Raw genomic sequence first — 23844 nt, forward strand, 5'->3', positions numbered from 1 at the left:
TATTCAATTTTTATTCATATATTTATTCACTTATTTATTCATTTATTTATTCTACACTGTGGTATTTACAATGTAATCATTTAATGATACTGCAAATAACTTATCGAATCAATAATGTACTTTATGTAAATTATTTATTCATTCATTTATTTAGTTACTCATTGATTTATTCACTTGTTTATTCAACATTATATTATATGCAGTTTATTTATTCAATAAATGAATACGCACATAATTTATTCATTAAATGATACATACTTTTAAAAATTCCAGTGAAATGTGAATATGATTTTCATTCCAAATAATGGCTCATCCTGTTCAATTTTTCCCCAACAAGAAATTACTTCATAGAGCCAACTACATATACACATATACATATACGTGCTACATATATCCTTCCTCTAAAGTTATATTATTAATAATATATTACACCTCATACAGTAAGTTAGTAAGTTATCGATTCATAATCATATACAGTAACTGTAGTTATACAAAATAGTACTGCAGTTACTAAAAAGTAAATTCTTCATGCAGTACGTGTTCTTCCTCTGTGTGGAAAGTTGTAAGAGCAGTCTCGTGGGAGTATGAATGAAAAAAGAATTGATGTTAATATTCCGACTTCTTAACCAATATTACCAAGACGCTCATAGCGGGAATACGAAAGTAAGCACACTTGGGAAACAGTAGAATTGCAAATTCCCTTCCCAAGTTTCCTGGACGTCTGGCCAATGTAACACGTGTCATAATCTGCACAGTCTATTTTGCAAGTGACGTTGAAGCGGAACAAGATGTCCAACTTGTCTTTTGTCGAGCCCTGTGACTCTATGAGTTGTTCCTGTATATGCTTACCATCCTAAAATTGAACTCTCTCTAGATCGAATTTACAATGTGTCCATGCTAATAGTGTTGGCTGAGACTTTTCTTTATATTAATATAAAAAACCCTTTGCAAAGTTCAGTGAACTTTCTACTTAATACAGTAAATTTCATTTTAAATGTAGCATATTGGCGTTTGTGAATTCAGCAAAAATTCTTTGCTAAATTTAGGCAATATTCTGGTTACATTAATAAATGGAAGTAAAACAATCATGAAGCTCAAAAATGTTTTCAAAGCACATAGTCCAAATAACAAATAAATAACACCTTGTTTGAGACTCCACTATTACAATTACTTAATTAAATGAAATTTGAAGCATGGATGCTTTTTCACAGACACTATTAACCCTTCCGCACAGTTATTTTCCAAATCTACGGCAACCTTGACTTCGAATCGATCCAAACAAATCACGAGTCACCGAACGCTTCGCGGAACAAAATTTTACTGTCATGTTTATGTTCGTGGGCGCGTAAACAGTAAATCGAAGCCGAACGACCAAGGCCGGCGTTCGCGAAGTCACTTTTACTCGTCGACGATTTCTGCTACGTTCTTGTTGGAAAACAACGTCGAGTTACGCTGTTGGGCGCGTCAAACAACGTTCGATTTAATTAGTTCCCATTTATTCGACCTGTTCAGTGACTACATGTTCGATACCGATTTCCTGGTGTATGAAAACAATTTCATACCTTTATTTTTAGTAGCAAAATCAACGTTTCTCCTATGTAAAAGTCAGAATGAATTTTTGTTAATTTGTAGAATAGAGCTATAGTAACGAGTGTTAGGGTTGGCTGACCTAGGCGGTCACATTCTACTGATTAAGAGGTAACCGATATTTTGGATTGAATATTTCCATGCTTTGGATTAATAGAATTATAATATTTTCTATCTAGATGCTTGGAATGATGGTTTTTGTTTAATTGTTGAGACACATGGGATGAATGTTTCAACTGGCTGACCTAATTTGTCACATTCTACTTAATGTGATGAATATGATTGATTCTCACATATTTCTTTTTATTCAACAATGTAAAGAATATGAAAATGAAATGTAATACAGATTAATGTACAAAAATAAATAATGTTACACAATCAGAATAATTAATAACACTTCTTTTGCTTTGAACGTGGTTTTTTGCCATTGTGTAGTATCGAATATTTTTTCTACAATAATTCTAGTCTACACTAATTGTTTATACTCCATTTTAATATTGTTTACATTCCTCGCAATTGTTCATATGGAATTTAAATTAACAATTTTAATAGTTCCTATACAATGAACCTATAAACGCTCACATGTCGAAACCTTCATTAATAATGATACAACGATGATGTTGTTGACTTGGTATTGTTTCTGAATAATTAGCAAACTTAAAAATTTAACTATGTCGTCAGATATCACAATGAAAATTTTTTAACGTTTTAAAAATTTCTTGAAAATCCCAATTGTTGATTGACTTAAACATTCTACTGAATACTAATTAGTCACCACTGCCCATTAAACATTCCCTCCTACTTGGTCTAATATAATTAATTTTCTCTCTGCGTAAACAAATGCCACTATAAATTTTTGCTTAACACGAAAGGAACGTGTAATAAATATAACCCTAACTAACCAACTTACGACATCCGTATTATACTGACTAATAACCAACCACTATTCTACATTAATTATATTCCACGCTTTGGGTGATTTAATTAATGTGTTCCATGTGTAGACGCGTGACATGACGAATTCGTTCTAACCCGTGAGAGGTGTCTGACAAATATAAGCACTGTCCGAAGTAGACCGGCATATTCTACCAAAACAAGAAGTAAGAGTTGCTGCTGAATAATTAGCCGTCTACTTGTCCAGTGCGAAAAAATTCTTGGAATAATATGCATCTTGACTAATTTTCGAAATTTTATTTTCTTCAATTAAATAACTAATACATATTTAATGGATAAACATCAAATTATAAAGGACAAAATATTTGGAAAGTCACGACAGAGGTATGATAAATATTTTGTTTACATATTACCAGACGGAAATAAAATCGGACTTGAAACTGTTCTTGGACAGGCATGATGCAACGCCTGAGTTAGGTCTGGGTTAAACGTATCAGTTGTCAGTTGCTTTTACGTAGCAACAATTTCTCGACTTCTTGATTTCGACTGTGATTATTTCAGCATGAATCACGCTCCGAAGATAGTAAGAACGAGTAACATTAATTATATAAAATGCCACTTTGCTTTAAAAAGTAGCGTAAGTTTAATTAAAATAAATATTGTGTCAGAGCTATGCTTAGTCAGAAACAAAACAATTCACGCCCAAAGATATTGAACTTTACGAATTACTCATTTGAAATTCAACTGTCAAATGGAATTGCAAATCCGTCTATTTTGAAACTGGTGGAAGGCCATTTGCAACCGACGAAAACATGCTTTAATTTGGAGATTTCTAAATGTACGAATTTGCATATGTCTGAGAGCGCGAGAATCATATTTTTATTTTCGTTGTACACACGCACACATCTTGACACATTCTTATTCGCCTAATAAGAGCGAAAGCACGATCAAAAACGTTGTATTGATCGAAAATATCAAGTTTCCGAAGTCTATAATAAGTTTTCATAATTTTACATAGAGTGACTCACTGTAGTATTCACACTCCCTTAGCCGCTGACTTTAAACGGTTGCTTTATTTTTAGGATAAAATGTCATAGGATCCTTACCGATAAATACGTACGCACTATATTAAATGGGCTCTCAATTACCATTAACGATTGTGAATGATAACAATGAAATATCAATTTACTTTATTTAAAATGTCATTAGAGATAAATGTGAAACATAATATTGATTATAAAAATGGTGATTGTTAGACTCTGGATTTAATTCATATTTTATTGCACAATATAATATATTAATACATAAATGGATCGCTATTTCATTTGATGAAACTGTATATATTCTACAATAGGATTAAGATACCTTTCTCACCTTTAAGTACACCATGAATGAATAGAATTCACTGTGTATCAATTATTTTTCGTGTTCACTCTACGAGAGCAAATATTTTTAGAATTATTACGTCTTCACACCTCGTAGTTCACTGAAGTTCCTGTCTTTACTTGTTTGGAACTGTCACTTCTCACAAAATTTACACAAATTTAAAGCTCAATTATTACACGGCATTTTTAATTATTATACGAAAATTTATCCTAAAAGAATATCAACAATCTCGAGTCACAAACTAAAGAAGTACGAATTCTTCTCTTAATCACGGACACAACACAAGAAAAATTAAAAGAACATCACTTTAAACAAAAAACAATACCACTTTCACAGTCACATCCCCGCACTTCCGCATGCTCCAATTACACGCGAATCAAATATTCCCCTCGACGCTATCACAACTCTTCAAGTCACCTTAACAGTTCTACATTTTCGTATCCACGCCATCCCCAATCCCTGCTCTTAACACTCAACAAGTCCAGTAGCATGATTCGTGGACTCGAAGAAGGACACAGGTTAGCACCCCGTCAGCTCACATTTAATACTCCGAAAGACCGGACTCATAATTGCCCAAGACAAGCGCTGCTCGGAAACGGTCAGGTCAACTTTCCAAGAGCGACCAGTTAACCCAACATCTGTCATCGGAGCAACGTATCGCGCGTCGCCCCTCCGGCAACGATGTCGGACGATATTACGATCGATCACTGTCCAACACGCGATCGACAACAACCTTAATCGATCTCGACGACGGCCAGGACGCGTCGCGGCGCAAAAACCGCGACCAGAAACCATCGCGCCACTGCGAACGCAAAGGTATTAAAAAAGAAGAAGGGGTCCAGGCCCGTGGAAAAACCAGGCAGTCCATAAATCGCGTAATTAGCGTGAATTCCCGCTGAAATCCGCGAACACCCGCGGGGGAAGGCGCGATTGCGCGTAAATCACGGTGCCGCGTCCCCGCGTTCATTTGGCGCGTAAAAACCCCCGCTATCGCATTACCTTGTCAACGGAATCGTCCTGTGTCCCGCCAACCAGCCGGAACAACAACTTCCTCACATTTTCAGCCCCTGGATGCGTTCGCGTTCCTCGCGGAGGACAACACAATCTCCGTTCACCAAATCGCACTTCACTCGGCGGGGCCAGAAAACAAATTTGGAGAAACTGATCCTCAGGCTCGAGCTGAGTGTTATATTCCGAACATATCGGTTCTTCGATTAACTAGCTAATTGGTGGGCTCCTTTGGTATTAAGATTCGGAGGTGAGGGACTCCTGGACACTGAATGATCTAGGAATAACTCTAGGTTTTTCTAGGCGATCTCTTTCGGGACTCTCTCTAGTATTTGGAGAAACTCCAGGATGGTGGTAAATCTTGCAGTACACTTGACGCTCCAGGAGTTCCAAGGGTGACGGGAGAACTCGATGTTTCTCTAGTTTTCTATCTTCCTGCGCGATCTCCTTTGCGGTTTTCTAATACTCGGATGCGACGAACTCCGAAACACTGTACTCTTCTTCGCACTGGACACACCGGGAGTTCCAAGGATAACGGAAGAACTCTCCGCTTTTCTGTCTTCCTATCTTCCTAGGCAATCTTTTTTGGTATCGTAACATTCGGATTTAATAAACCCCAGCACACCGACTTCTGTACACTGATCGCTCCAGGAGTTCCGAAGAACCCCGGAAGAACTTCCCGTCCTTCTATCTTCCTATCTCCTGAAATACCAGTACACAAAACTCCAAATACTCTCAGGAGTTCCCGTGGAACACCGAAAGAACTCACCCCCTTTTTTTCCCCCCTTATACCTTCTTATTCCGCTTTTTATTGACACCGCGCGCTAACGTGGCCCGTTATGGCGCCGCTGTCCGCGATCAGCGACGCAACGTTCACCGCGACGCGGCACGCGACCGCCGACGCACATTCCTTTCCACTCGAGATTAAAAGACGCACTGACCACCCACACGCGCGCCGGGACCGTCACTGCGCGAGGAACGAATACGACTGCCGGTGGGTTGGAATCGATCGACACGCGGCACGCGACGATCAACCGCGGTTGATCCCGCGTGACGGACGAACGGTTGAACGATCGTCGAGCGTTTAGGGGTATCCCTCGTTCGGCGACGACGGCTAGGACGACGCGACTACGACGACGACGGCGGGCGGCCGGCTCGCGAGGACCTCTTCCGCCACACGATTCATGACCACCGACGGAGAGCACGTCGCTCTCGTGGCGACGACTGCGCCACTGCGCGGTATCTCGTCGAAACGAGCCCTCGGAACGCTTCGCGAGGGGGAAAACGGGAAGGTCGGCCGGTGGTGAGGAAGGGGGATAACCGCGAGGGAAGGAGACAGGTAGAGGGATCCCCCGCTACGCGGGTGTACGTAGTAATAGTGGACCACGCAGACACGCGGACGTGTGTACGCAGGGAGTCGCGGGGGCTCTTGACGAGGCACACCCGGTATAAGGGTTGTTCTCTCGATGAACGGATGTTGAGAGATACTGTTATTCGGTATTGTCCTCGTTTCGGTATTTGGTTTGGATCTTTTCGGAAAAATTGGGAACGGAATGCATTTTTGTGTAGCTAGTGGAAGAGGATGTTTATATACAGACAGTCCCATAGGTGTTCCAACCCCGTATGTCTATTGAAGAAATTTGTTTAAATTCAATGGTAAATTTGATGTTTCCAAGCGTATGTTCCAAGCGAATTGATATATATATATATCAATGTATTTACACAAACGCTATATATATATATATATAGCGTTTGTTTTTATATTTATATATAAATTGTATATATATATATTGTTTTTATATTTTATATATATATATATATACATATATTGTTTTTATATTATATATATATATATATATATTGTTTTTATATTTTATTTATATATATATATATATATATATATATATATATATAGCGTTTGTGTAAATACATTGATATATATATATATATCAATTCGCTTGGAACATACGCTAATTGGTGGGCTATCTATATATATATATATATATATATAATCATGTGTAAGCTTATTCGTATACATATCTGTAATGAAAAATTCATTTGGTAATATCGAACTTATTATTTAATTTAGTTAAACTTTTTCAATAGACATAGTGGGTACGAATATTTATGGGATTGACTGTATATATGATATGTATTCTGAACAGATTTTTATCAGTATAAAATAATAATTGGGATAATATATTAAACATAAATGAATTTAGAAGAATGATAGTGAGTCTTTTTCAATTAATACATGTATAACGTCAGGAATTTTGTCTTCTTCACAATATTCGTCAAATGTTTATTATGCTTTTAAAGAAATTATACATGTAATAATTAATCAGTATTTTTATCGATCATCCTCATTTTGTATCCTACATAACATATGAGCAATTCCTTCAAAAGACTGATACATATTTGAACAGTGGTGTAAGTAAAATAAAATTTCTGAAATGTATATAGTCTTAATGATAATATAATGGTAGCGTAAAGAGACCATAATCTATAAACTGCATGTCAATGAAACAACCCAACACTTCTTCGTAACGGTGAATAATTATGCAACTAAATATTCAAATACCTGTGACGAAAAATTTCTCTGTAGATTAGCAACGGACTCTTCTTATATCAAGTTTGTATGACTTACCTGAAACAAAAAGACAACATTAAGTTAGTAACAAGAAACAACAATTTTCCGCAATTCTATAATAAAAAGGAATCCGCCAGTTTTATTAATTCTATTATGACTAAATCGTAATGCTTGTGATCACAATCACAATCTTCCAAAAATAGTTTCAATCTTAGAAACCTAAAACCCAATTCAACCCTATCAACTACCACATTCTTCAAAGAACCATAAAAAAACAATACAATCATGCTTCTGAAATTCATATTAAAACTTCCAAGTTGCAAAAAACCAACTTCCTCGCAATAAATTACACAAATTTAATACGTACACACTCTGATCTCTTCCCACTAAAAAAATATTCTCGCAAACATATTCAACCACTAAATACAAGACACTTGTAAATACCAAGTTCCAACTGAACGCGTCTAAAAATGATCAACGTTGACCTATACGTTCGCCGACACGTGTTTCCTGTAACAGCAACTATGTCCTAACGTTTCTCTAATATCTAATACCGTCGTATGAATATTTAGTCGGGCCACGAGCCGGATGGACACGCTCGGACGGATTTTCTGTCGGCGGTCGAGTTTCAGTTGTTTGTCGCGTTGTGCAGCGGCGCTCACGACGTCGGGACGCCCACCACCTGTGGTGCACGTCCTCCTCTCTCCCTCTTCACCTCGCGGCGAACCGCCCTTCCGCGCGCGCGACAACCGACGCGCACACGCGCCGCGACGTCCTTTTGGACCGCTTCCCCTTTCAAGGCCCGAGGAACCCAATTTTTCAGCTTCGTCGACGCCTCGCCCGTTGCCAAACACTCCACGCGTAAATATTGATGAGCAAGCATAGCTAGGGAAATATGAAATCTGACCTACAGATTCGTTTGCCGCCAGGTGTCCTATTTAAACAGTCAAATTCGTCTTACGTGCCACAGAAATGTATTAATGGTATTTGTTTAGAGATAGAAACCGTCGCGTTGCTTCGATCCTATACATTTGTTTCTTGCAAAGTGACGGACAGGATCATTTGCCATCAGGAATGCTATCTATACAGTCAAATACTGTCATTATGATACTGAGATGTATTAATGGCAATTGTTTGGAAATAGAAATTTCACGCCACTCTGCTTTCATTCTATACATTTGTTGTTTCTTGTAAAGTGAAGGACAGAATGATTTTCCACCAGGAGTGCTACTTATAGAGTCAAATGCTTTGATTATGACACTGAGATGTATTAATGGCATGTGTCTCCAAACTTCGCTTTATTTTATTTCACTCCTATATAATTGTTTCTTATAAGATCACTTTGTGATTGACATTTATTAATTAAATAAAGTTACAACATTCATGTACTTCGTTTAAAGAATTATCATAAGCCCATAATAAATGCAAATGCTCCAACTTCATTATTTAAACGAATAGTACACCACCAGAGGCCATGTTCCCTGATAAATTAAATTCGTTCAAGATTGGACGTTTGGATATTCAATACTATGTCAATTGTAATTTTTGTATAAGAACCTTAAAGTTTGGTTAACTGATGGAACAATACGGGCTAATTTAGAATTATAAATAAAAGTGTAAGAGCCGAGCGGGTCCAGGTCTGGTAAGCTTCTCGTTTCTTTAACTGGAAGACAGTGAAACGGACATACCGCAGCTCCGGTCCACCATAAACACAGATTAAGGGAAATTTTCCCGTGTAACCTTACTAATGACCGTGGAAAAACAAATCCACTTGACGTAGAGGTTCTGCTAATTGTCAACACGAGCACGGAATTCCGTTACTCGTCGAGCGAAGTGTTCCCCCGACTGAGATTATCTTGTTTGTTTTGTTTCGTTTTGTTTCGTTTTGTTTCCTCGATGTTTGCCCCGCGGCCACGATTTTAATATACAGTCCCGAGCGTTATTGCTTCACCTGTCTTCGATGTTTCTTTGCGCCAGCGTAATATCCCTCGTGAACGAAACGGGCATTAACGCTACGCGCGCGTCACGTTGTCGTGTCTGTGCACGTATGTCTGTTTTCACTGTTGCATCTCCCGTGGCATTCGGACTCTCGACCTACTTACTTCGGCGTCGTCGTCGTCGCTTGGAAGGGAAATAATTCCAATTTAACGCCCGTCCTCGCGAAATCGTTGACCCTTGCACCCGTTGTTTATTAATAATAACGTCGTTAGAAAATTCACGTTCTCGAAATTTCGTCCCCGAAGAGAAACAATCATTGGAAATTGCAATCATTTATTCTCCTGTTTTCGTTGAACGGACAGTTTTATTCGAGAATAAAATATGTTAATTGCGTCGTTTGTTCAACTGAATAATTGTACCTTCAGTTTTTCAGTGTGAAATATTTAATTGTATAATTTAAATTGTAGCGGGTGAAGGGTGAGAAGTCGTTTATCTTTTATAGTATGTCCGTAATGTTTATCGTGATAAGAATTTTTTTTCATAGGTTATTAATAAATTGTTGCATCTTTAGGTTACTATGGTGGTCGAAAATGTTAGTGTACAAAATTGTTTATGATATCGATGAATTACTGAATATGATCGACTCTCTTTTTAAATTAATTCTCAATCGTCTTACATACATATAATTTTATAATAATATATTATTATTACGCATGTATGCATGTACGTATTAATAATAACAAAACTACGAACAGGTCGGAGCAGTTATTAATTAATAAACAAGGCGAATAAAAGTACTGGCCTGCAAAATTATTAGGCTAAAACATTTTCCTTTGGTAAATTCTAAGTCCACATACAGAATGTTCAGCATAAGTACAGAATGATAATAAAGTTCTAGCAATAGTATAAAACGATAAATGTTTACTCCTGCTGAGTACCGAAGCGTGTAAAAGTACGAAACCGGTTTCTCATCAATCCTTCAGTTCATCTATCGGTTTGTACACTTGAAATAACACCGGAAGTAAATCTGCAATTTGTCTTGAAGCTGCCTCGTTATACAAATCCAGAGCTAGTAAGAATCAGATCGATCAAACTCGAAAAATCGTTCTATCAAATCGCCAATTCGTTATCCATCGATTAAACAAACACTATTATACTAAGCAAATTCAATTCTGGTTTTAGACTAGACATTCCACAGAGTCATTTCGCGATGCGGAAGAGCAGGTAAAACAACAAAACGAGAAGATAAGTTTCTTAAAAGAGGTATTATAATATGAAATTTATAAGTTTTTGTTTTCCGATCCTATTTCTTCTGATTTCTTTTGTTTCGACCCCTTTTATCTCGATACACATATACGGCCAGTGTAGGAGGTATTCGCAAAGCAACCAATTTAAAATAAATGGTTCCTGTACGAATACTTATTACGCTGACTGTATTTAATTCTATTATCGAGAAGGGCTATTTTATTAGAATCAAATCTTCACTGACTCAATAAATAAGCATTGCCATACAAACGAAAGTGCTATAAGTAATTTAGAAAAGACGCTAAATGAAAGATGCCAATACGACATATCGGGGCAGAGAAAGATTGACAAGAGATTCTCGGATCCGACTAGCGTAAACGCAATATCGTTCTGTCGATCGCGAGACGTTAAGCTCGCGAAGCGAACAATGCTATAAAATTCATTTCCAAAGGCCAATATCGCTATTCCAAAGAAAAGAAGCGACGCGGGACGAGAAGGTCTATTTCTGATCGGCGATGGCGTAGCGACGATTGGAAATACACGATTCTTCGACGCCTATGCGCGTCAGCCTGAAAACTGCAGTATTTTTATTGCTTTTGTGTTGATTACGGGAACAGAGGATTTATTTTGGTAGACAACTGTTAACGTATTGTATAATTACGATATTCAGGAATTTGATCGAAATTTTTTGGTCAAGTTTCGGGTGTTTCCAACCAGTGTCTCAGTCAAAATTCTTCTTAAATTCGAGCAATTTTATTTGTTTTCGCTACCGCCGCACGGGGTTAATTAGGTGAGCGAGACAAATGGCGCGGTGCTCTTTCCTCACTTCGTAAATCCGTTCGCGGTTGAGCTCTCTAAATTCCAAGTCCCCAGCGTTGAATTTTGCAATAAATATAATGGAAAAAAGAGACTTCTGAAACGCCATTACAGACTTTAACTATACTTATCTGTCCTTGGCGAGTTAAAGCGACGAATGGCGTTTCTTACATTAAAAATTCCTAATGGACAAAGTTGTATGTTGTACGTTAACAGCGTTAAATTTTTATTTATTCCCTATTTTAAGGAAATACTCATCTAGAAATCCCTCCTCTAAGAATTTTCAGATTATCTCATTTCAACTAGAAGTTCTATAATTGTGACACGATACATCCTCTTTATATCCACAGTTCTTGTTGAATTTTTAAAAAAATAGTAAAACTTTATCGTAATAACATATAAAAAACAATCTAACCATCCATAAATCCTCTGTGGCCACAATCATCCACAACAATTAATAACCAATCAGAATACCACGGTTTCCAATTTTTCAATGAAATATCGAAGTTCAACCAGACACTTTTGGCCAGCCTCTCGCGAGTCATTAATTCCGTACGCGCGTGCGCGCACGCGGACGACACATAGTATTTTTAGAAAGAATACGTGAAAGCGAACGTAATCGCTTGTTCGCAAAGTGTTTGGCTTTCAGCGTGCCGCGGACGTTCCCGCGTACGTTTCGAACTCTTAATAGATTCGCGAATATTCGCCAGCGCGCGTCGTTGCGAATGATTTATGAATCATCGTCGAAGTAACTTGTATCACAACGGTCGCGTTTTTGCAGCAGTTGCATGGATCGTTTGTTGGGGCTGAATTAGAATTAATAATTCACGCCTTCGCGCATCCACGAATAATCGAACGAGTCGACTTCTCGTCGCTCGTAAAGTTCGAGTCTTTATGCGAGAGAATCGCAGTCGATGATTGATTAGCCACAGGTGCCTTAAGTTGAGGAACCGAGTGAATTATATGTGCACGCTCGGCGTGGAACACGAAATGCCCCTAATCGCACAGAGTTACGCTGTTCTTTCGAGAGCTAAGTAACGATTGACGCGAGAGTTTGCTAATTTATTAGGAGAGATTAGTTTAGGGAAAGTGCAATAGAAAATTTAGGTAGACTACGATTTATGGTTTCGATTAATAGTAATTTTTGGAAGAGCTGATTATTTCTGTAGTGGAAATTGTACACAATAATTACTTCAGTAGGTAATTGAATGATTAAACATTCTTTAAAAAATAATATTCACATTCTGAACACAGAAAAATATGAAAATAAAATATATAATATAATATAAATAGAAAAAAATTATTTCGAATAAATTCTAAAACCTTTTCAATTATTTATTACTCTGGTTTTCTCATGCACATTTAGAAAAAGAAACCATTGAATCAAAAAAGTAACGATACAATTCTACATTTAATCAAAGATTTTTCTTGCCATTCCTATAAGCAATTTAACCAGTAACATAGAAGATTCAAGACTAATTACTCGAAACAGTGAGCATAGTGATTTACTGTACAAAATCCTGTATAGAAGCAGACAATTATTTTGCACTGCTTCGTGTCTAGTGACGTCAGTTTAACGTGAAAACAGTTTCGGACAACCCATAAAAGCCGTGTATTTCTAATTAATTCTCGAACGTTGAACTTATCTTGGCCGTAGAAAGATACTTAAAGAATTTTTAACCGCGTCGAATAAACTGCACGTTCCTCGCTATTTACTCGGTCGCATTTTAGTCTTTCCAAGTACGGTAATAAATCTCCTCAAGGCAGTATACCCAGTCTTGTATATACACTTTCTTTCCTTTCGCCGAGATTCTCCGAGGGCCTGGATTTAATTAAAATATTCTATGTGCTTCTTATGCCGACATGAAGTACGCGCACGCTGTATTCTTTCGAGTGCAATATTCATTTTATGAAACGGCCGTCGGGAGAGAAAAAAAAACCAAGTGTAACGATGTTTCTTTTCCAACGTATGACTGCATCAATATCAGCGTATATTAAAAACGTTGATTTCCTTCTGAATGCTTTTCCTTGGCTAAAAATCATATTCTTCGCGCGCTTGGAGTTGTACGAGGCTCGATAAAAATATTACAGAGATGAAAAATTGCTGTGCATGTCACTAATTTAATGTTTGGAGTATTCATTGACAACGTACAGAGAGGTAGCGCCATACTGATTGATTTATTTCTTGTGTAAAAGAAATAGAAACTATAGATAGTTATTTACTTTGTGGTTCAATGCAATAAATGTAGGATCACATTGTTTATATTTGTCAAATTTATGAGGGAGTCGAATTTGTATTATATTCTACTATTACATCAAATTGAATACTAAATACTGTATACCGTCCAAGAATATATTTACATAAAGATTCTAATTTCTCTAATAACGTCAAATGAAATTTAATAAATGCACCGATCACGATGGAAACTCGAGCAATCGATACGTCACCGAGCACGAATCGCGTGGGAATCCGAAGCGCGTTAAATGGCGAAACTACTCGCGTATTTATTTCTAGAGAAACGTCATAACGACGCGATCCCGTCACGAGATTTCTGGCAAGCAGTCAGCGAACGAGACGTGGACCGATTCTGGCGTCGAATCGACAACGATCGACCAGACCCCCGCGGATAAAGTAGGGTTTCATTCATCGCGGATCATTTTGTTAAGCCTCCCGCCCCACCGCAACCCCCCGGCGTGGCTTACGCCGGACATTTATGTGTGTAGGCGAGCACAGAATGTTCCCCGAAATCCATTGGAATATCGTACACCGACCGAAAAGAGCTTACCGAGCCATTACCAGAAATTTTCGCTGACGTACGTCGAGAGATTTCGCGAAATCGCTGCTATACGGCGCGTTATAGGCGGTGGCACACGTTAACCGGCGCATTCCCTCGTTATCCGTTGAAATATGGTGTTAATATTAGCTAGTTAAAGCGCCGAGCGTGTTAAACACGCTCGAAATTGAGCTTTGCGCGGCCGCGGAAGCTCGAACAGCGACGTATCCGCCTCTTCGATACACACAGCGCAAGGTTGCTGATAACGATCGTCGAAAATCTATCGATCGTGTACCTGAGCGTCGCGGTTTATCGATAACTGGATGGAAGACGATTAAGAGATGCGTGCGGTGAAAAACACCAAGGTTTGGCAAGTGTTATGGGAATCGACTGGTGTTTAGGAATTTTTTATGGCGATCGAGGGTGAATGATGTAAATGTGTCGTATTTATATTAAAAGTATATACTTTGAACAATATTTTTGCCAAGTTTCATTATAATATGTTAAACTATGAGGAATTTATGAATATTCTTATAACGAGATGTTATACCTATTGGGGGGTGAAATAGAGGCTGGTGTTTGAGGTTTCTTTTGGGCAATGATGAATGAATCAAATAAACATGTTGCACGTGTATTAAAAGTACCTACATTGAACAGTATTCTGCTAAGTTTTGTTAAAATATGTTAAATTATATAGAATTTATAAATATTTTCGTAACAATATATTATGGGGGAGCACCTATTGAAGTTGAAATAGAGGTTGCTGTTTGGGATTGTTGTTTACCAATAGTGAATCAGTAATATACATAAAAGTACATACTCTGGCCAGCATTTCTGCTAAGTTTCATATAAATATATTAGTCTATGCAGATTTTATAAATATTCTCACAACGAGATGTTGAAATGTCCAAGTGCAATGATTCAGTAAACAAGATATAAAAAGCTTAAATTTACAAAATACGATATCATTTATATGTTCAATGAAAAGGAAGCAGTTTAAAAATACACCAACAGAATACTAATTTAGTTCTACTCTTATAGATCGAGCAAAACATTACTCTTTAATTAGAAACAATCTTCAACGCCTTCGAAAACGAACGCTCACCAAAGACAGAAATTACCAATATACACGACTACATTGTAATTCAAATTTCAGAAGTACCGGGGAGCACTGTATTACCTTCTGTGTTTCACCTTGCAGTAGAATTGAATTCTCAATTAATTACTTTCAAGTGTTGTACACCCGGGGACATTAATTCGTTCCCTTCTACAAAGGTAAGGGACAAGTACAAGCGCGCATTGAAGGAAAAGGGGAAGTTGCGATCCTCCAAGGGAATGTATTTACGTCCCCAGACCTTACCCACGAGTGTAAAATAAAATTAGGAAGATGTTAAATTCATCTCGATGTGCACACGTGTTTCGCGGTTCCACGCTTGTGCTGAAACTTAGCGAAGGGTCAAAGTGGTCTCAAAATATCACGTGAAAGAACCCATTTATTTCCTTACACTTCAATTTCGAGGATGTATACATACATTATTATTGTTCTGGGACAATTTTCTGATTAAACTACATGTTTCTGATTAAATCGATAGTTTCTTTGGATGGAAGATCGACAATCTGGTATATCTCATAACTTTTGGGACATATTCGCTGGATATCCTCAAGCAAAACACTATACAAAATATTCTAAGATGAAATCAATTAAAATGTGAGGGGCATATGAAGAACCAACAGGAGTATACATATGTTGAAATATACGAAAAGTTTCGTAATAATTAATTATGTAAATCCACGCTATAGGGGTGTTGAAATAAGAAGAGGGGTGGAGAAATAAGAAATCTCAGTTTCTCGAATACTATTACAAATATAACCACGTAATTCCTTTCCGTTCACACCTGCATCTTAATATTCCCTCCTCGGTAGAAGATTGAAATTAAAATATGCAACATTCCATCAAACTCGAGCGAACGGTTCGCGCAATAAACTCCCTTTCGCAGTTCACGCACAGTTGAGCGTGCATCATGGTCCATTGTTTCGAATGGAGTAACTTAATGCGTCATCTACGAGTTGATGACACGGCGCGGATTAGTCTAATTTGAGTTGGTACGCGCAGCCGGTTCCACGAAGTAAAACTTTCCATGAAATGGAGATCATAGTGGCGCGTATTATTCCACGTATATTGCGTGTACGAGATATTTCGCGAAGTCCGTAACAACCTCCCGCAACGGTGGTCCCGGAAGCCAAGGTATGGCAGTTTCGCAGACGAGCATTTTCTGAAAAGATTTCCGCTCCGCGTGTAGCTAAATACGAATGCGCCCGCTATGGTAACACGAGTGCCTATTCTCATCTGAATTTAAATGCAGGTTGGATTAAGAAGGGGGTGGAATATTTACATAAATGAATAGTATCAATGTTTTTCGTGTCGCAGTACTTAGTACTTTGTTTCTCGAGTAATTGAATTGAGGGAATGGGAGGGACAGTGGGAGTGTATTGTTTTGTTTCAGTGGAGTGTTTAGGTTTAAAGTAAGGGTAGTTGACACGTTCGTTCGAGAGAATAGGTGGAAATCTAAAGTAGAAGATGGAGCAGAAACTTGAAGAAATTCTTTTAGGTAGAATTTCATTTCCTTTAACACATACTTCGATAATTTTTTAGCCGAGTCTCGCATCGAGTAACTTTTCATATTTAACATCGCCATATTAGATCCCCCATACTGAATTACTAAATTTTCAATAATGTGTATCAAAGAACATTAAGGGGTGAAGCCACTCCAGGTCCCCCAAAAATAAGATAATTTCGAGAATTTTTTTTTTTAGTAATTTGTTAAAAGCAGTGAAAAATTCAAGTAGGGTATTTTATTAAATGCATATTAATGTGTAAAAACAAATTTTCTTTTTAAATTGCGGCTTCGATACCCAAGAATTCAAAGCATCTTGTACCCGAGGCCTCAAACAGACGAAAGGATTGAGCACACAGATTTCAACCCAGAACAAAAAACCGAACGTTGTCTGTAAATAACCGAAAGTGTTAGATTTCATAGTGTTTCTAAAACTAGACTTGCGTCACTCTTAAAATGAACATCCCATTAAATAAATACAAAATTCGATCACGTTCGGAGCAATTTCGTTTCGTTTAACCGCGCCTGGCGACAACGTTCACAGAAGTCTCGCGTTCTCGAAATTTCCGAGGCACCAGCGGTAATTCTCGGCGCAGGCCGATTGCGATGGCGAACGTTGGAAATGAAAAAAAAAAAAGAAAAAATAGCTGACAGATAGCCGACTGAATGGTGTTACCGGTGGCATGGCCCGTAGATAACTGCGCGAGGCCATGGAATTTCGGTTTTGACGGACAGGTCTGTTATTACTGTCATTCCGTCCTCCCTCGTGCTTCTGCTACGTTAATCCTTTCGTCATCGTGTCCCGCTTTGCGTCGCCGTCCATCGAACTGTTTTAATGAGATGCCCGCGCATGCATAGTCCCCCGCGCTTGCCCGTGGCTCGGAAATGGAATTTTTAATCTGACTTCTCACCATCATCGTTTCGTTTATCCTTCGGTGGTCGACGTTCCGTGAAACGAGTGGTCATCATTTTGGTGATTGCTAGAGGCTTGAGATCAGTTAGCGACTCCCTGTGACGTTTCTTGTTAAAGTGAGTCTTTATTTTTAGATTAATCGTCTTGGGTTAGGTGGATTGGTCGGGAATGTTTGTAAGTCTGTCCGTGACTTCTATCGAATTTGGTTTCTCATGGTTTTCATGGTTTGTCTTAGAACTTTAGTCTGGTAAGTATTCAGTCTGATATTTGTAACAATTGTTATTATTAGACTGTGGATCTTTATGCAAAATAAAATCTTCGCGAATGCGTTTACAAAAATTGAACCTAAATAGGAATTTGTTTTATTCTGCAAATACTATAACGTGAACTTTACTTTCAATCTTTTTTATATTCTTGCATATTGTTTGCGTTTTGTAGTTTCTTGCACATTCAAATTTCCTATAAATGCATAAAGATCCGCAGTCTAGTTATTACATATTACGATATAATTCAATTAATTGTAGTGACAGGGGTAATGTTTTAAAAGTATGGTAGTTTTTAACACGCATGAGAAATGTTGATGCTATTTATGACTGTAGGAGTAGTAAAGTTGATATTACTTGTGAAAATAGGAAAGGGCAAAGCCACTCCAGGTCCCCCAGAAATAAGTTAATTTCGAGAATTGTTTTTTGGTAATTTGTTGAAAGCAGTGAAAAATTCAAGTAGGGTATTTTATTAAATGCATATTAATGTGTACAAAAAAATTGTTTATTATTTAATACTCTATCTGCTACCAATACCACCATCCTGTCTAATGACTTCCTTTAGCCTAAACCATACAAAACATTTCACACCTGCCCCTCAACTTTTAACTAAATACCCCCAAAAGAATCTCACATCAGACCCAGCTCCGTAACAAACCACCTTCCTCCGTTCTTCTCATCTGCGCCCCCTCCCCTAATAGAAACCAATCATTTCACCCAGCCATAACCCATCCAATCCTCAGAATTAGACAACCCCTACCTAAACGAAGTCACCCATTCGACAGCCAGCTCCTAGACAACACAACGCCAGATAAATTTTCCTTCCGCGGTGCCATTTTCCAATTAACACCCGACGAAGGCCTCCCGGTGCCTCTGGATACCGGGGAATCCCTGTATACACGGGGGCACAGACGGCCAGGGAGTAATTGGGTTATATCGCGCGAGGATTTATCGCACGAAGAATACAAGAGGGATTCTGATTCCTACGCCAGCCCGCAGACGGCGTGGCTCCACACTCGCGGGAATTCGTGGCGGTGTAAATCGAATTAAAATTCCGTAGCATCGTTAGGGCCCTCGTGCAAGACCTCCGGGGTGAACGTCGGGAGGGGGAGGCAAGAATATACCCACCAGCATTCCGCGTGCTTGCGTGACTACGAGAGTTTCAGGGTCGTGCCGAACGCCCTGGAGGGGTTGAATTGCTCTTTCTTCTCCCCCTGTCGTTGCGTTCGTGCGCCGACGCTACTTAACGGGTCAAAAATCCGTGACTCGGTGGACGATTTTAAACGAAACCGGCAGCGAACGCAGTCGAGGTTGGTCTCACTCGACTGGTGGAATTTAATGTCCCTAGGATGATCAGAATAGGGCAGGAAGTAGGAGCAAGAGGTTGATGTTCATATTATATCGATGATTTGATTTTAACCCTCAGTTAATCGAGGGTTGATATGTTTTTGAGATTCACAGGGTTTCCATATGAGCAGGGAAGTTCAGAAATGGAGGAAGAAAGTATGAGCCTCAGGTGTGTAGTCTACCATGGGACCACCATCAATTCTCTAGAAGTAGCCAAAGGAAGCAGATCGGAAGTTTTCTTGGTCCCATTTCGTATGAGGCTCAGGTGTGTAGTCTACCATGGGACCACCATCAGTTCTCTCGAAGTAACCAAAACAGGCAGGGCGGAAGTTTTCTTGGTCCCATTTTGTACCAGTGGGGTAACAGAGGAATAACAAAATGCTTATTTGATCAGGACTATTCGATCTGAATAATACGTTTCGGATTTTAAAGATGAACAGAGGATTCTATCTATCTTCCAGATCTTCCTTTTATATGTGGAGAATGATTCTCTTGTATGACTATGTTTGGATTATGTCAGCATTTACAACGTGCAAATTTAGGCTAGTCCTGGATTAAGTCGGGCAACCACTGCTACTTCTACGACACGTACAAATAACAATTCTTTTTTAAATTCCTTACCCTTGAACCTTGTCTAAAAACAAAAATATCTGGATTAATTTCCATTAAAATTCATTTTCTTTAAATTAGTTTCCAAAGAAGGCCTTGTTTCGAAGCAATTCCCCTACCTAACCTCTCAAGTTACAGTATCCTACCTCGCAAGCTCAACGCGTAGTCCCAAGAATCGAATCACTCCTCCAAAAACAAACGATTCCTGACAAAATTGTATCAAGAATGAAGTCCATCCACGAAATTCAGAACCTGGTTCCTACCTTGCCAAGTTCAGCAGTTGCACGAGCACCAAAACAACGCAAAGTAAATCACTACCAGAATTTTTATCCCCCCCCCATGAATAAGGAACGCTCGCGATGGAGCTCGGTCTCGTTACAGTGATCTGCTCAGGGAACAGCGATCCATCAGTCCACCGCGAATTAAATTTCCCGAGCAATATGTACCCATCAGAGCAGATGGGGGAGGGGGGGGGGGGGGGGGGAATCAAATCGAAATTCCCAAGCGCAAGGACGATCCCAGAGACGTCCCCAGTTCGAAATATCGAGAGCATCCTCCTCGCCTGCTACCTTGTCGATCGATCGACCAACGCGTCGTTTCTTCCAGGAAGTCCCAAAGTTTCGTGCCGTTTCAGGGACGCGGAACGACACGAGGGAGAGTCGAATGTTTGTTTTTCGTCGAAGAAGAACATTTCCAAGGCATCTCCGCGACTCGATCCTTCTCCACGGTCGGGTAGGGGGTTCGGTGCTCGAGCTAAGAAGGATCGATTCGTCTAAGGGCAACGGGCTATCCGTTAACGGGACGGAATAGCCTCGAGGGAGAGATCCTGAAGCGTGCTAGACCCGAGCTCCACGGCACGGGCGTCTCGCGTGCCAACTCAGCCCCCAAATTAATGTCTGTCCCTAGCAGTAACTTATCCGCCGACCCGGTATATTATGGCCCCGCGATCGCCGTTCGCTGACGAATGGCCGACTATTTTCTTGCGGTGCTCCCGCTATTTCTCTGGGCTGCTTCGTGGAAGGAACGACGATGGAAGTCACTGTTGAGAAGTTCCGATGGAGGATGCTAGGTCCTTGCGCTCCCTAGATAGTCCTCAGGAAATCTATAAGGAGATGATGGAATAGAATAGCGAGCGTTCGTTATTCATGCGAGAATAAAAATTCTGGTAGTGATCTCCTTTGCGCTGTTTTGGTGCTCCGGCAACTGCTGAACTTGGAGATGTAGGAACTAGGTGGATGGGGGAGTCGCTGGACTCAGAATGGCATGAGTGAACTTGTTTCATGATTTTGTCAAGATTTGTTTATTTTTGAGGAAGTAATGAGTTTTGAGAGGTGTATGTTAAGCTTGTGAGCTGGGATACTGCAACTTTGGAGGGTAGGTAGGAGAACTGTTGTTGTACGAGGTTTTCTTTGAGTATTAATTCGAAAAGAAATTAATGCCAGTCCAGATTGCTGTTTTCAAACAAATTTTAATGGGTAAGAAATTAAAAAGTATCGTTAGTTACATGTGCCTTAGATATGCCTTAGACGAAATTCAGACCTAACGTAAATTAGCACTTTATAAATCCAGACCTAACCAAGGCATATACAATCAATCCCATACGTATTCGTACCCTTTATATCTATTTAAGACATTTGCCTAAATTAAATGACAGGTTCAATGTTTCAAAATAAATGTTCCATTATAAATATATGTGCATACTTTATTTAACAAAAATATAACACAAAATTTATTTGGAATCGTCGAGCCTATCATTTAATTTCGACAAATTTCTTCAATAGGGTATGAATACTTATAGCACTGAGTGTCCACAGAAAAGAATCATTTTCCATATATAAAATGAATACCCGACCCAGACTTAACTAGAGTCAACCGAAGCATACTCCACCTAACAAATCCTGATCAAGATGAAGTTTTACAACCCTACAACCCGACAATTGCGCTCGCGATCGTCCCAGTACCATTTACACGATCACTATAGCATTCTTGAAGAGTAACCCAGGAATCGGTTTGGAAATAGGACGAAATTGAAAGATGAAATCGGGTCGATGGGCCGTAACGCGGAAGGAGTTTTCATCGCGCGTTAACACCGCTCGTTTTTTCCCCCCCCCTGAAGCGGTGGTTTAGGGTTGTTGGGATAGGTCCCGGCGCATCCGTAACCGCGTCTGCATTCCTTGGCCGGCTGCCCGAAGCCGGCTTTTCTATTCGTCGAATACCTAATTCACCGGTGGGCAGCGTCTGTGCCGGCGTGGAAAGCGTTTCAGAGACGCGCGATGCACCGCTAACCTTCTTTTCTTAAACTGTGTGTACGAAACACGAGGAAAGAAACCGCGTAATCCGACCTGACCTGCGCCTCTGACGCGTCTGAAGACCCCACGTGTAAACCCGTGCCGCATTTAGATTTTTACGAGCACCGGGTCGCCCCGTTGAGCCATTGACGTGTGCCGTTTCACGAATTTTCAAAGCGAATCCCGACCGATCAAACACTCCAATTAACACGAACCACGAGCGAAGATAATTCTTTGGGTGTTAGAGGTCATATTGATAGTAGAATCCTTGTAGTGTTCTGTTATTACAAGGGAGAATATTTATTTTGTAAATATAAGCTCTTTTAGGTTACAGAGTTCTTGTAATTAAATTAATAACAGAGATCTGAATGATTTTATTTGATAAATTGCGCAAGTTAGGAGGTTCTGTGGTTTAGTATGTGAATATTATATTATGTAGAGAAATAATTTATAGTATAAACTGTAGTTTCAGTAATTTTCTCACGATTCAATAGTCTTTTTCAAGTCGGAAGATTAAAAATAAGTAAATTCACGATCAAGAATAATTTCGTACGATGAATTGAACAAATACAAAGATTTCATAATTTATCCTACATACCTACATATTATTTCGATAATAATCTTTATTTTTAAAACATTAAAATCACTCAAAACCCAACAGGCCTTCTCAAAAATGACTCTTCCCTAATTAACACGTCTGTCACTTTTAATCCCCATCCATAACATATCCTAACACAGCAAATGTTCTTACTCCTCAACATACACGCACAAACATCACGTTAAAAAAAAAAATGCCAGAATTTACATTAATTTCCACGGAATAAATTTCCCTCAGAAAAGGTTTAATATTCCATAAATTTAATCGCTCGACCCCCCACGAGCTAGAAGTCAACCACGCTCGAGGTCTCGAGGCGGTGGCGCCAGGCGTCGAAAAGTGCAATCAAATGGGAGGCAGGGGCGTCGTGTGTCGTTGGCACGGCGTCGTTTATTCTTACGTGGGCGCCGTTAATGACAGAGCGGGGACAGCCGGCCGGCGTGATTTCGCGTATAACGAACGATCGTAATTACGGTTAACCTGGCAGGCAATTTCCACGGGTTACAGTGACCGTGAAACGATTATTGGTCCTACAGGGGTCGTTCGTCCCGGCGAAATTACGATTAGGCCAACCCGACTTCGCTCGCGTTTGCAGAAGCGTGCTCGAGCCGCACATCGCCCGACGCGAACGGCCGCGATTCGTTTACACGGCGAGGTTAATTACCGAGCTGCAAAGCGACGTTGCTTTCTGGAACGAGCGAGATCAGGCCTTCGATGAGCCCAACTGGTCACAAACGGGATCCAAAAGGTTCACGGGTCGATGTACGATTCGCAGCCGCACGACGAAACGACGATGTAATTGCGCCAGGGACCTGTATGGGGACTAAACGGTACTTGAAAATGTAGGGTCATTTGGGAATTTATTTTGAGGAAATGGGGGAAGGTACTGACTTTTTATTTTGTAGCATGTTTGTATGTATCTTGGAGAGTATGAAAATATTTGTTGAGGTGCGTATATGCATTCCCGTAGAAAGCT

At 39.4% G+C, this 23844-nt stretch overlaps 1 protein-coding gene across 4 annotated transcripts in view; it reads right to left on the bottom strand.

The window, feature by feature from the left end:
• Nucleotides 1-23844, bottom strand: part of LOC128880023 (uncharacterized) — a 678051-nt gene that overhangs the window by 424187 nt on the left and 230020 nt on the right. Inside the window, exon 1 of one of the 4 annotated variants that reach the window (XM_054129645.1) lies at nucleotides 4867-6214. The exons of 2 other annotated variants lie outside the window; for them this stretch is intronic. The gene's annotated coding sequence lies outside the window, so the exon portion shown is untranslated. Of the gene's footprint in view, nucleotides 1-4866; nucleotides 6215-23844 lie in introns of those variants that run through there. One more of the 4 variants, XM_054129646.1, reaches the window with a different exon arrangement.

The sequence above is a fragment of the Hylaeus volcanicus genome, chromosome 7 (genome assembly GCF_026283585.1).
Source record: "Hylaeus volcanicus isolate JK05 chromosome 7, UHH_iyHylVolc1.0_haploid, whole genome shotgun sequence".
In the NCBI taxonomy this organism is placed as follows: domain Eukaryota; kingdom Metazoa; phylum Arthropoda; class Insecta; order Hymenoptera; family Colletidae; genus Hylaeus; species Hylaeus volcanicus.